This window comes from Macaca nemestrina, chromosome 7, assembly GCF_043159975.1.
Source record: "Macaca nemestrina isolate mMacNem1 chromosome 7, mMacNem.hap1, whole genome shotgun sequence".
In the NCBI taxonomy this organism is placed as follows: domain Eukaryota; kingdom Metazoa; phylum Chordata; class Mammalia; order Primates; family Cercopithecidae; genus Macaca; species Macaca nemestrina.
Genome location: NC_092131.1, coordinates 85,547,032 through 85,557,560, shown reverse-complemented (window position 1 = coordinate 85,557,560; position 10,529 = coordinate 85,547,032). Strand labels below are relative to the sequence as shown.

General features: G+C 42.3%; 1 non-coding gene across 1 annotated transcript; it reads right to left on the bottom strand.

The window, feature by feature from the left end:
• Positions 1 to 6,489: 6,489 nt before the first annotated feature.
• On the bottom strand, positions 6,490 to 6,558 carry LOC112423236 (small nucleolar RNA SNORD41). Its single transcript, XR_003013715.1, has one exon. It is a non-coding gene; the product is annotated as a small nucleolar RNA SNORD41 (small nucleolar RNA).
• Between the last annotated feature and the right edge of the window lie 3,971 nt (positions 6,559 to 10,529).

Here is a 10,529-nt window from a genome sequence, read left to right as displayed (position 1 = left end):
TTTGGGAGGCTGAGGGGGGTAGATCAAAAAGTTAGGAGATCAAGACCATCCTGGCCAACACTGTGAAACCCCGCCTCTACTAAAAATACAAAAATTAGCTGGGTGTGGTGGCACACGCCTGTAGTCCCAACTACTTGGGAGGCTGAGGCAGGAGAATTGCTTGAACTCACGAGGCAGAGGTTGCAGTGAGCCGAGATTGCGCCACTGCACTCCAGCCTGGCGACAGAGCGAGACTCCATCTAAAAAAATAAAAGGCTCCCCCAGAACTGAAATTCATATATCTGAGGAGAGAGCACCACTGATGTCTCTGAGTGGGCATGATAAGACTGGCTCTGCAAGTGTTAGAAAGATAGGAAACTGGATACAGTTCCTGGATGAGAAGAACTGCCGGAATGAAGAAGTGCCACTTGATGGTGTTCACAGGATGCAATTAGATAGGAACAAACTAGAGGTAACAATTCATTCTCCCACCTCCAGCCTTCTAGCCCCGATCTAGCATCCCTCATTGGCAGAGTGGAACGGGGAGCCAGTTGGAGAAGCAGAAAAGCAGTTTATGGACTATCAGCCCCAGAATCACAAAGCAGTGGGTTTGGAGCTAAGAGATAATAAATTAATAACTGACACAGCTTCTGAACTATATTAGTTAGGGTCCAGCCAGAAACCAGAAACCACTCTAAGTATATCAGAAGGATTTTACCACAAGGAATTGGTGCATGGGTAAGAGAAGAGCTAAAAAGCCAAAAGGGGCACAACGAGGCAATCTGGAAGTGCAACAGCAGGCATCTGCCACCACCCTCTAGGCTGGAGGGACAATGGGAGTTAGTGGAGTTAATGCAGCCCAGAATCTAAGGGTGTCCAGAGGTGGCAAGAATCATGGCAAGGTCTGCATGGAGGGAACTAGGATTGTGGAGAGAAAGGCTGTCTGGCCAAGGAGGAAGAGATGTTGCTGCTAGGAATAATACAGGAAGCAGAGAGAACAGGAGACAACTACCCTGGGTACCCTGGGTTCTCTTCCCCGCTGTCTACACTCTTGGGCTAGTGACTTTTGTGAACTTAAAAGTATCTGAGACAACTCTCAATCAATTTAGAAAGTTTATTTTGCCAAGGCTAAAGACGTGCCTGTCACACAGCCTCAGGAGGCCCTGACAACATGCGACCAAGGTGGTTGGGGTACAGCTTGCTTTTATACATTTTAGAGAGACATAAGGCATCAATCAATACATGTAAAATTTACATTGGTTTGATCTACAAGGGCAGAACAACTCAAAGGAGGGAGGTGGGGGGTGGGTCTTCCAGGTCATAGATAGATTTAACAATTCTCTGCCGGGCACCATGGCTCATGCCTGTAATCGCAGCACTTTGGAAGGTCAAGGCGGGCAGATCACCTGAGGTTGGGAGTTTGAGACCAGCCTGAGCAACATGGAGAAACCCCGTCTCTACTTATTTATTTACTTTTTTATTTTTTGAAACGGAGTCTCATTCTGTCGTCCAGGCTGGATTGCAGTGGCTCGATCTCGGCTCACCGCAACCTCCGCCTCCCAGCTTCAAGCTCTTCTTCTGCCTCAACCTCCCAAGTAGCTGGGACTACAGGCTTGTGCCACCATACCTGGCTAATTTTTGTATTTTTAGTAGAGACGGGGTTTCACCATATTGACCAGGCTGATCTCGAACTCCTGAGCTCAGGTGATCCACCCGCCTCGGCCTCCCAAAGTGCTGGGATTACAGGTGTGAGCCACCACGCCCAGCCCAATTTTTTGTTTGTTTGTTTGTTTTGAGATGGGGGTCTCACTCTGTCACCCAGGCTGGAGTGCAGTGGTGCGATCTTGGCTCACTGCAACCTCCGCCTCCCAGGTTCAAGCAGTTCTGCCTCAGCCTCCTGAGTATCTGGGACTACAGGCATGTACCACCATGCCCGGCTAATTTTTGTATTTTTAGTAGAGGTGGAGTTTCACCATGTTGGTCAGGCTGGTCTCAAACTCCTAACCTCCTGATCCACCCGCCTCAGTCTTCCAAAGTGCTGGAATTACAGGTGTGGGCCACCGTGCCCAGCCTGTCTCTACTAAAAATACAAAATTAGCTAGGCGTCATGGTACATGCTGGTAATCCCAGCTACTCAGGAGGCTGAGGCGGGAGAATTCCTTGAACCTGGGAAGCGGAGGTTGCAGTGAGCCAAGATCGCGCCATTGCACACCAGCTTGGGCAATAAGAGCAAAACTCTGCCTCAAAAAAAAAAAGGAAAAAGAAAAGAAAAGAAAAAAGAAACCATTATCTGATTGTCATCAGGTTGCAAGACTTATTATCAATAGAAAGGAATGTCTGGGTTACAGTGAGGGGTTGTGTAAACCAAGGTTTTATCCTGCAGTTGAAGCATCCAGGTAGCGGGCTTCTGAGAAGGGTACATTCTAAATGTTTCTGATCAGACTTAAGATATGTGTTGATGTCAATGCTGGTCAGGTTTTTCCTGAATTCCAAAAGGGAAGAGAGTATAATGAGGCATTTCCAACCCTCTATTCCGTCATGGCCTGAGCTAGTTTTTCAGGTTAATTCTGGAATGCCCTTGGCCAAGAGAAGGGGTCCATTCAGATGGTTGGGGGGGTCTTAGAATTTTATTTTTGGTTTACACTTCCATTGCCAGAACCCACCCAGAAGCCAGTGGGCAAGATAACCTGGGAAATGTAGTTTCATGTGATACGAGTCAGAGAGAGTAAAAGCAGAAAAGGATCTGGGAGCAACCAGGCAAATGGCCAGTTCATGGATGTATCCATTTATGTCAGTGACACTGCCCTGCCCTTTCCCAGCTTTCCTGCTCAGAATCCCCAAAATCTTTCGTTTTCTCCACTTCAAGTTCTGCATTCCAGTCATCACCTGGTCTGCAGTCCTTTTCCCCTAAAAGGGCTCCAATATATCTCCATTTCCATCACATTGGCCCAGTTTAATTCTGCCCCTCTTCACTGCAGATATTTATTGCCATATTCTCTTCCTAACTGTGCTTGAACCTCCAGTTTTTATCTGCAACTGTCCCTTCTACAAGGTCTATTCCAGGAGTCACCAAACTATGGCCAATCAACCAAATCTAGCCCACAACCTGTTCTTATACATCCAGGGTTTTTTAATTGATACATAATAGTTGTTCATATTTGGGGGGTATGTGTGATATTTTAATACCTGTATACAACATGTAATAATCAAATCAGTATAATTTGGATATCCTTCACCTCAAACATTTATCTTTTCTTTGTGTTGGGAACATTGCAATTTTCCTTGTACATAAGTTTTATCGGAACACTGAGTTAAAAGAAAAACTTCAGCCAAATTAAATTTAAGAATTACTTGAGCCGGGCGCGGTGGCTCACGCCTGTAATCCCAGCACTTTGGGAGGCCGAGGCGGGCAGATCACAAGGTCAGGAGATCGAGACCACGGTGAAACCCCGTCTCTACTAAAAATACAAAAAATTAGCCGGGCGCGGTTGTGGGCGCCTGTAGTCCCAGCTACTCGGGAGGCTGAGGCAGGAGAATGGCGTGAACCCGGGAGGCGGAGCTTGCAGTGAGCCGAGATCGCGCCACTGCACTCCAGCCTGGGTGACAGAGCGAGACTCCGTCTCAAAAAAAAAAAAAAAAAAAAAAAAAAAGAATTACTTGAGCAAAAAATAATTCATGAATCAGACAGCCTTCCAAGCTAGAGTAGGCTCAGAGACTCCAGAGCAGCCACGCAGTGGAAGGTTTACGGGCAGAAAAAGGAAAGTGACATACAGAAAATGGAAGTGAGGTACAGAAACAGCTGGATTGGTTGTAGCTCAGCATTTGCCCTATTTGAGCACAGTTTGAACAGTTGGCCATGTTTGATTGGCCGAAACAGTTATTGGCACAAAAGTAGGCTACAGTCTGTTTACAATTCCATTTAGGTTGTAGTTCACAATGCACAAAGAAACCTTTAGGCTGAACTTAAAATATGTAAGAAGGTAGCTTTAGGTTAAACCTGAGATTTAGCAGCTGCCATGCTCATTCATTTACTTATTGTCTGTCACTGCTTTCATATTACAATGATAGACTTCAGTATTTGCAACAGAGACCATACGTATGCCCCAAAATATTTACTTTCTGGTCCTTTACAGAAGGGTTTGCTGATCCCTGAAATTAAACTGTCACTAATCCATTCTTCTTTTTTTTTTTTTTTCAAGACAGAGTTTCACTGTTATCTCCCAGGCTCCCAGGCTGGAGTGCAATGGTGAGGCTCACTGCAACCTCCGCCTCCCAGGTTCAAGCGATTCTCCTGCCTCAGCCTCCTGAGTAGCTGGGATTACAAGCACCCGCTCTCATGCCCAGCTAATTTTTGTATTTTTAGTAGAGACAGGGTTTCACCATGTTGGCCAGGCTGATCTCGAACTCCTGACCTCCAGTGATCTGCCTGCCTCAGCCTCCCAAAGTTCTGGGATTACAGGCATGAGCCACTGCGCCTGGCCCACTAATCCATTATGTTACCAAACTAATCTTCCTAAAATACCCTTCCTGTGGCCGGGCACGGTGGCTCATGCGTCTAATCCCAGCACTTTGGGAGGCCGAGGCGAGCAGATTAGCTGAGTTCAAGAGTTTGAGACCAGCCTGGCCAACATGAAGAAACCCATCTCCACTAAAAATACAAAATTAGCCGGGCATGGTGGCGCACGCCTGTAATTCCAGCTACTCAGGAGTCTGAGGCACGAGAATCATTTGAACCCAGGAGGCGGATATTGCAGTGAGCCGAGATTGCGCCACTGCACTCCAGCCTGGGCGACAGAGCGAGACTCTGTCTCAAAATAATAATAATAATAATAAAATAAAAATAAATAAAATACCCTTCCTCATGTCATTTTCCTACCTTCAAATCATTTCTTATGACTATCCAAAGTCCAAGCTTGTCATGATTCAATGTTTTCCCAAACTTGATGCCATATTAAATCAATATTTAAATCAATGACTTCATGAGACTGTCAATATATCTTAATACAATGCCCAGCACACAGTGAACAATCAATAATTAAGCTATCATTGAAGTTATTTTACCTACCCTACTATTGCTATTTGCCACATATCTTTCTACTCTAGTCAGGCTTGCCCCAGTTTTTGTGTCTGTATTACCAATAATATACCAATTACTTTTTAAGCTAGTATATACGTTGAATCATGTCTTCCCAAAATTTGTGTAAATCCTAAGCCCCAGTACTTGAGAATGTGACTATATTTGGAGATAAGGTCTTTAAAGCATTGCTTTGGTTAAAATGAGGTGCCCTCTTTTTTTTTTTTCAGGGTGGGCCCTAATCCAATGTGACTGGTGTCCTTGTAAGAAAGAGAAATTTAGGCATGCCAGGAGACACCAGAAATATGTGCAGACAGAGGGAAAACCATGTGAAGACAGAGTGGGAAAGTAGCCGCCTGCAAACTAAGGAATCAGGCCTCAGAAGAAACCAAGCCTACTGGTACCTTGATCATGGACTTCTAGCCTCCAGAACTATGAGAAAATAAATTTCTGTTGTGTAAGCAACCAAGTGCATGGTATTTTGGTATGGCAGCTCTAGCAAACCAATACAAATATTATCTAAGAGTATAAACAAAATATGTAATCGTTACAATAAATGTTAAAATTACAGAAAAATATAAAGATGGAAATAAAAATCAACTATAATTCCATCAACAAGTGACAACCATCATAAAATATTTGGAGGCCAGGCATGGTGGCTCATGCCTGTAATCCCAGAAATTTGGGAGGCTGAGGCAGAAGGATCACTTGAGCCTAGGAGTTCAAGACCAGCCTGGGCAACATAGGGAAACCCTGTCTCTGTAAAATAAATAAATAAATTATATTAAAGTAAACAAAATGCTTGGAGTATTTTCTTCCAGGATTTTTTCTTTCTTTCTTTTTTTTTTTTTTTTTTTGAGACGGAGTCTTGCTCTGTCGCCCCGGCTGGAGTGCAGTGGCCGGATCTCAGCTTACTGCAAGCTCTGCCTCCCAGGTTTACGCCATTCTCCTGCCTCAGCCTCCCGTGTAGCTGGGACTACAGGCGCCTGCCACCTCGCCCAGCTAGTTTTTTGTATTTTTTAGTAGAGATGGGGTTTCACTGTGTTAGCAGGATGGTCTCGATCTCCTGACCTCGTGATCCGCCCGTCTCGGCCTCCCAAAGTGCTGGGATTACAGGCTTGAGCCACCGCGCCCAGCCAGGATTTTTTCTAAGATATGAACTTTTTTCATTTTCACAAAATTAGCATCATAATGTACTTACAATTTTATATTCTGCTTCTTTTACATAATTATGAACATTTATATTTCATCATGGACATTTTACCACCTTGTTATCAAAAACATTTTTTGGAATGGCTACATATTGTTCTATTGAATGAATACAGCCTAAGTCATTTCTATTCCCCTATTGATTAAAATGTAGGTTGTTTCCATTTTTAATCATTTTATTTATTTTTCTTTATTTTTATACATTTTTGTCTTTTTTTGACTCACCTCAGGATCAGCCAGTACGAATACGAGAGAAATCAGTGTCACACAACAGTCAAAGGTGTCATCACTTCCCTCCAATTTTCATCTTTTTTGGTGTTTTTTGGGGGGTTTTTTGTTTGTTTGTTTTTTTGAGACAGAGTCTCCCTCTATTGCCCAGGCTGGAGTGCAGTGGTGTGATCTAGGCTCACTGCAACCTCCACCTCCTGGGTTTAAGCAATTATCCTGTCTCTGCCTCCTGAGTAGCTGGGACTACAGGCACATGCCACCACACCCAGCTAATTTTTGTATTTTCAGTAGAGACGGGGTTTCACCATATTGGTCAGGCTGGTATCGAACTCCTGACCTCAGGTGATCCACCTGCCTGGGCCTCTCAAAGTGCTGGGATTGCAGGCATGAGCCACCACGTCTGGCCAATTTTCATCATTTTAAATAACACTGTAATTAACCTCTGTGAATATAACTGTGATTAATTTCCTACGTGGAAATCTTTATAAAGGAATTACAGGTTAAAATTTATTGCAGACCAGTCTTCACAGTGTCCTCCACATACCCCACTCATCACTGCTTCCAGGCCTGCTGTCTTGCTCCCTCTGCCTGGAAGCACCAATCAAAATCTCACCAACACTCTTCCGTCATAAATGTCCCCTGACTGTTGTGACTCCATGACAATTTCACCCTCACAGTTACCCTGTATTTTGTTACCTCAAATTTCATTGCACACTCTACTTAAAAGTACTTTAATCATGTCATGTATAGGTATTTTCTCCATATCTAGACTATAAATTCCTCAGGCTTTTTTTTTTGGTATCCCGGATTATTAAACACAGTGCTGAAAATTTAACCAAATAATTAAAAACCCACGTTTTAAAATAAATATATATTTGTTTAAAAGGAAGATTAAATAGAACTACTGGTATCATACTCTCTAACAAAAGTGGTTTTACATTCATTACAGAGTGATGTCTTAGAATGTTTGAAATTAAATATAATTTAGGAATATTAGCAATGGCAACAAAAGCCAAAATAGACAAATGGGATCTAATTAAACTAAAGAGCTTCTGCACAGCAAAAGAAACCACCATCAGAGTGAACAGGCAACCTACAGAATGATAGAAAATTTTGCAATCTACCCATCTGACAAAGGGCTAATATCCAGAATCCACAAAGAACTTTAACAAATTTACAAGAAAAAATCAACCCCATCAAAAAGTGGGCAAAGGATATGAACAGACACTTTTCAAAAGAAGACATTTATGCACCCAACAGACACATGAAAAAATGCTCATCATCACTGGTCATCAGAAAAATACAAATCAAAACCACAGTGAGATACCATCTCACACCAGTTAGAATGGCAGTTATTAAAAAGTCAGGAAACAACAGGTGCTGGAGAGGATGTGGAGAAATAGGAATGCTTTTACACTGTTGGTGTGAGTGTAAACTAGTTCAACCATTTTAGAAGACAGTGTGGCGATTCCTCAAGGATCTAGAACTAGAAATACCATTTGACCCAGTGATCCCATTACTGGGTATATACCCAAAGGATTATAAATCATGCTGCTATAAAGACACATGCACACAAATGTTTATTGTGGCACTATTCACAATAGCAAAGACTTGGAACCAACCCATATGTCCATCAATGACAGACTGGATTAAGAAAATGTGGCACATATACACCATGGAATACTATACAGCCATAAAAAAGGATGACTTCATGTCCTCTGTAGCAACATGGATGAAGATGTAAACCATCATTCTCAGCAAACTATCACAAGGACAGAAAACCAAATACTGCATGTTCTCACTCACTCATAGGTGGAAATAGAACATGAGAACACTTGGACACAGGGCGGGGAACATCACACACTGGGGCCTGTCTTGGAGTGGGAGGATGGGGGAGGAATAGCATTAGGAGAAATACCTAATGTAAATGACGTGATGGGTTAATGGGTGCAGCAAACCAACAGGGCACATGTATACATATGTAACAAACCTGCACATTGTGCACATGTACCCTAGAACTTAAAGTGTAATAATAAAGAAAAAAATAATATTAGGCCCCATGAGGGATAAATATTGACTTATGTGTATCTCTACTGCCTAGAATAGTACCAAATATATAATGGGCACTCAATAAATATTTTACAGAATAAATAAATGTTGAATGGATGAATGAACTTTTACATGGTACTGTAACAGGAATTATTTAATTGTAATGTAGCTAATTCCACTTCTTAAATAGCAAATCCCTAGAGATCGTATCTTTTAAAGGATTGCCTGATTAAGCACAAACAGCATTCTGCATAGGGAGAAATCATCTGTGCATAATTAATGACCGAAAATTACACTTAGGTCTTTAATATGGAGATGTGATATTACAATGAAAACTCAGAGTCCCTCAAAAAAAAAAAAAACAGTGTATTTTTGCAAAAGGCAGTATTGTTTTCCTTTATTGTTCATTCTGCTTGGAATGCCATGCTATTTTCTTTATTTTTATCTTTCTTTCTCTGTATCTATTAATTAAGGCCAAGATTAAAAATGGTTTCCTCTATGAAACCATCCCTGAAGTATTCTTAGACATGATCTCTCTCATCAGAACTACCTAAGAACTTTATTCATTTCTCTCATAAAGCACCAAAGATTAAATGTCCACACCAGGTGAAAAAACAAAGTAATTATCCACAGAATAAGCTTTTTAAATTTTTTCACTCAAAATATATTAATAGAGACAAATGTACTATTTTGACAGGGCAGTGGCCTCTGTAAACTGTTTTTTTACTTATGAATAAAATTTATTCATGTATAACTTACATAAAATATGCCCATTTAAATGAATAGTTTGCTGAGTTTTGATAAATGTATTCACCTACGTAACCACCACAATAATCAAAATATAGATTATTTCTTTTTTTTTTTTTGAGACAGAGTCTTGCTCTTGTCGCCCCAGCTGGAATGCAAGGCACGATCTCAGCTCACTGCAACCTCTGCCTCCTGGGTTCAAGAAATTCTCCTGCCTCAGCCTCCCAAGTAGCTGGGATTACAGGTGCTGGCCACCATGCCCAGCTAATTTTTGTATTTTTAGTAGAGATAGGGTTTCGCCATGTTGGTCGGGCTGGTCTCAAACTCCTGACCTTGTGATCTGCCTGCCTCAGCCTCTCAAAGTGCTGGATTACAGGTGCGAGCCACTGTGCCCAGCCCTAAATTTTTTTTAGAGATGAGATCTCACTATGTTGCCCAGGCTAGTCTTGAAGTCCTGGTCTTTTTTTTTTTTTTTTTTTTGAGATGGAGTTTCACTCCTGTTGCCCAGGCTGGAGTGCAATGGCGTGATCTTGGCTCATTGCAACCTCCATCTCCCGGGTTCAAGCAATTCTCCTGCCTCAGCCTCCCGAGTAGCTGGGATTACATGCATGCGCCACCATGCCCAGCTAATTTTGTATTTTTAGTAGAGACGGGGTTTCTCCATGTTGGTCAGGCTGGTCTCAAACTCCCGACCTCCGGTGATCTGCCCACCTCAGCCTCCCAAAGTGCTGGGATTACAGGTGTGAGCCACCATGCCCAGCCTCTTCTCTTATCTTTCTATTTCTTTTCTTATACTTACTTAAGGTCCAATTTGCTCTTTTCTTCTATCAAGATGGATGCTCATGTGATGTCAGCAAAATGGTGGACGACAAAGCCACCATTTGTCGGGTGGGATAATCCAACCATTTGGTGGGATAATCCAAGCTTTCATTATCCCACAGAAACTTCATAAAACAACCAGAAATTAGCTGAACTAACGTGTAAGAGCTCAAAAAAACAGTTAAAAGTTTACAGTAACCAAGTGAATGCCCACCTTCAAAATGTTGAGAAAGTTTTGTGGTGCTTTTATTTGCCCTTGCCCCCTCCTCCTCCCTGATGTGGCAGTGCTCTTAGTCTGGAAGAGGCAGCAGCCTAATTCCAAGTTCCCTCCCTTAAATGGAAAGAAGAGCAAAGTTTTTCACAAATTATTGTGTACATATGGGGGTTACCTAAAGGACTGGCCTCAGGTCTCAGAAAAGTGGTA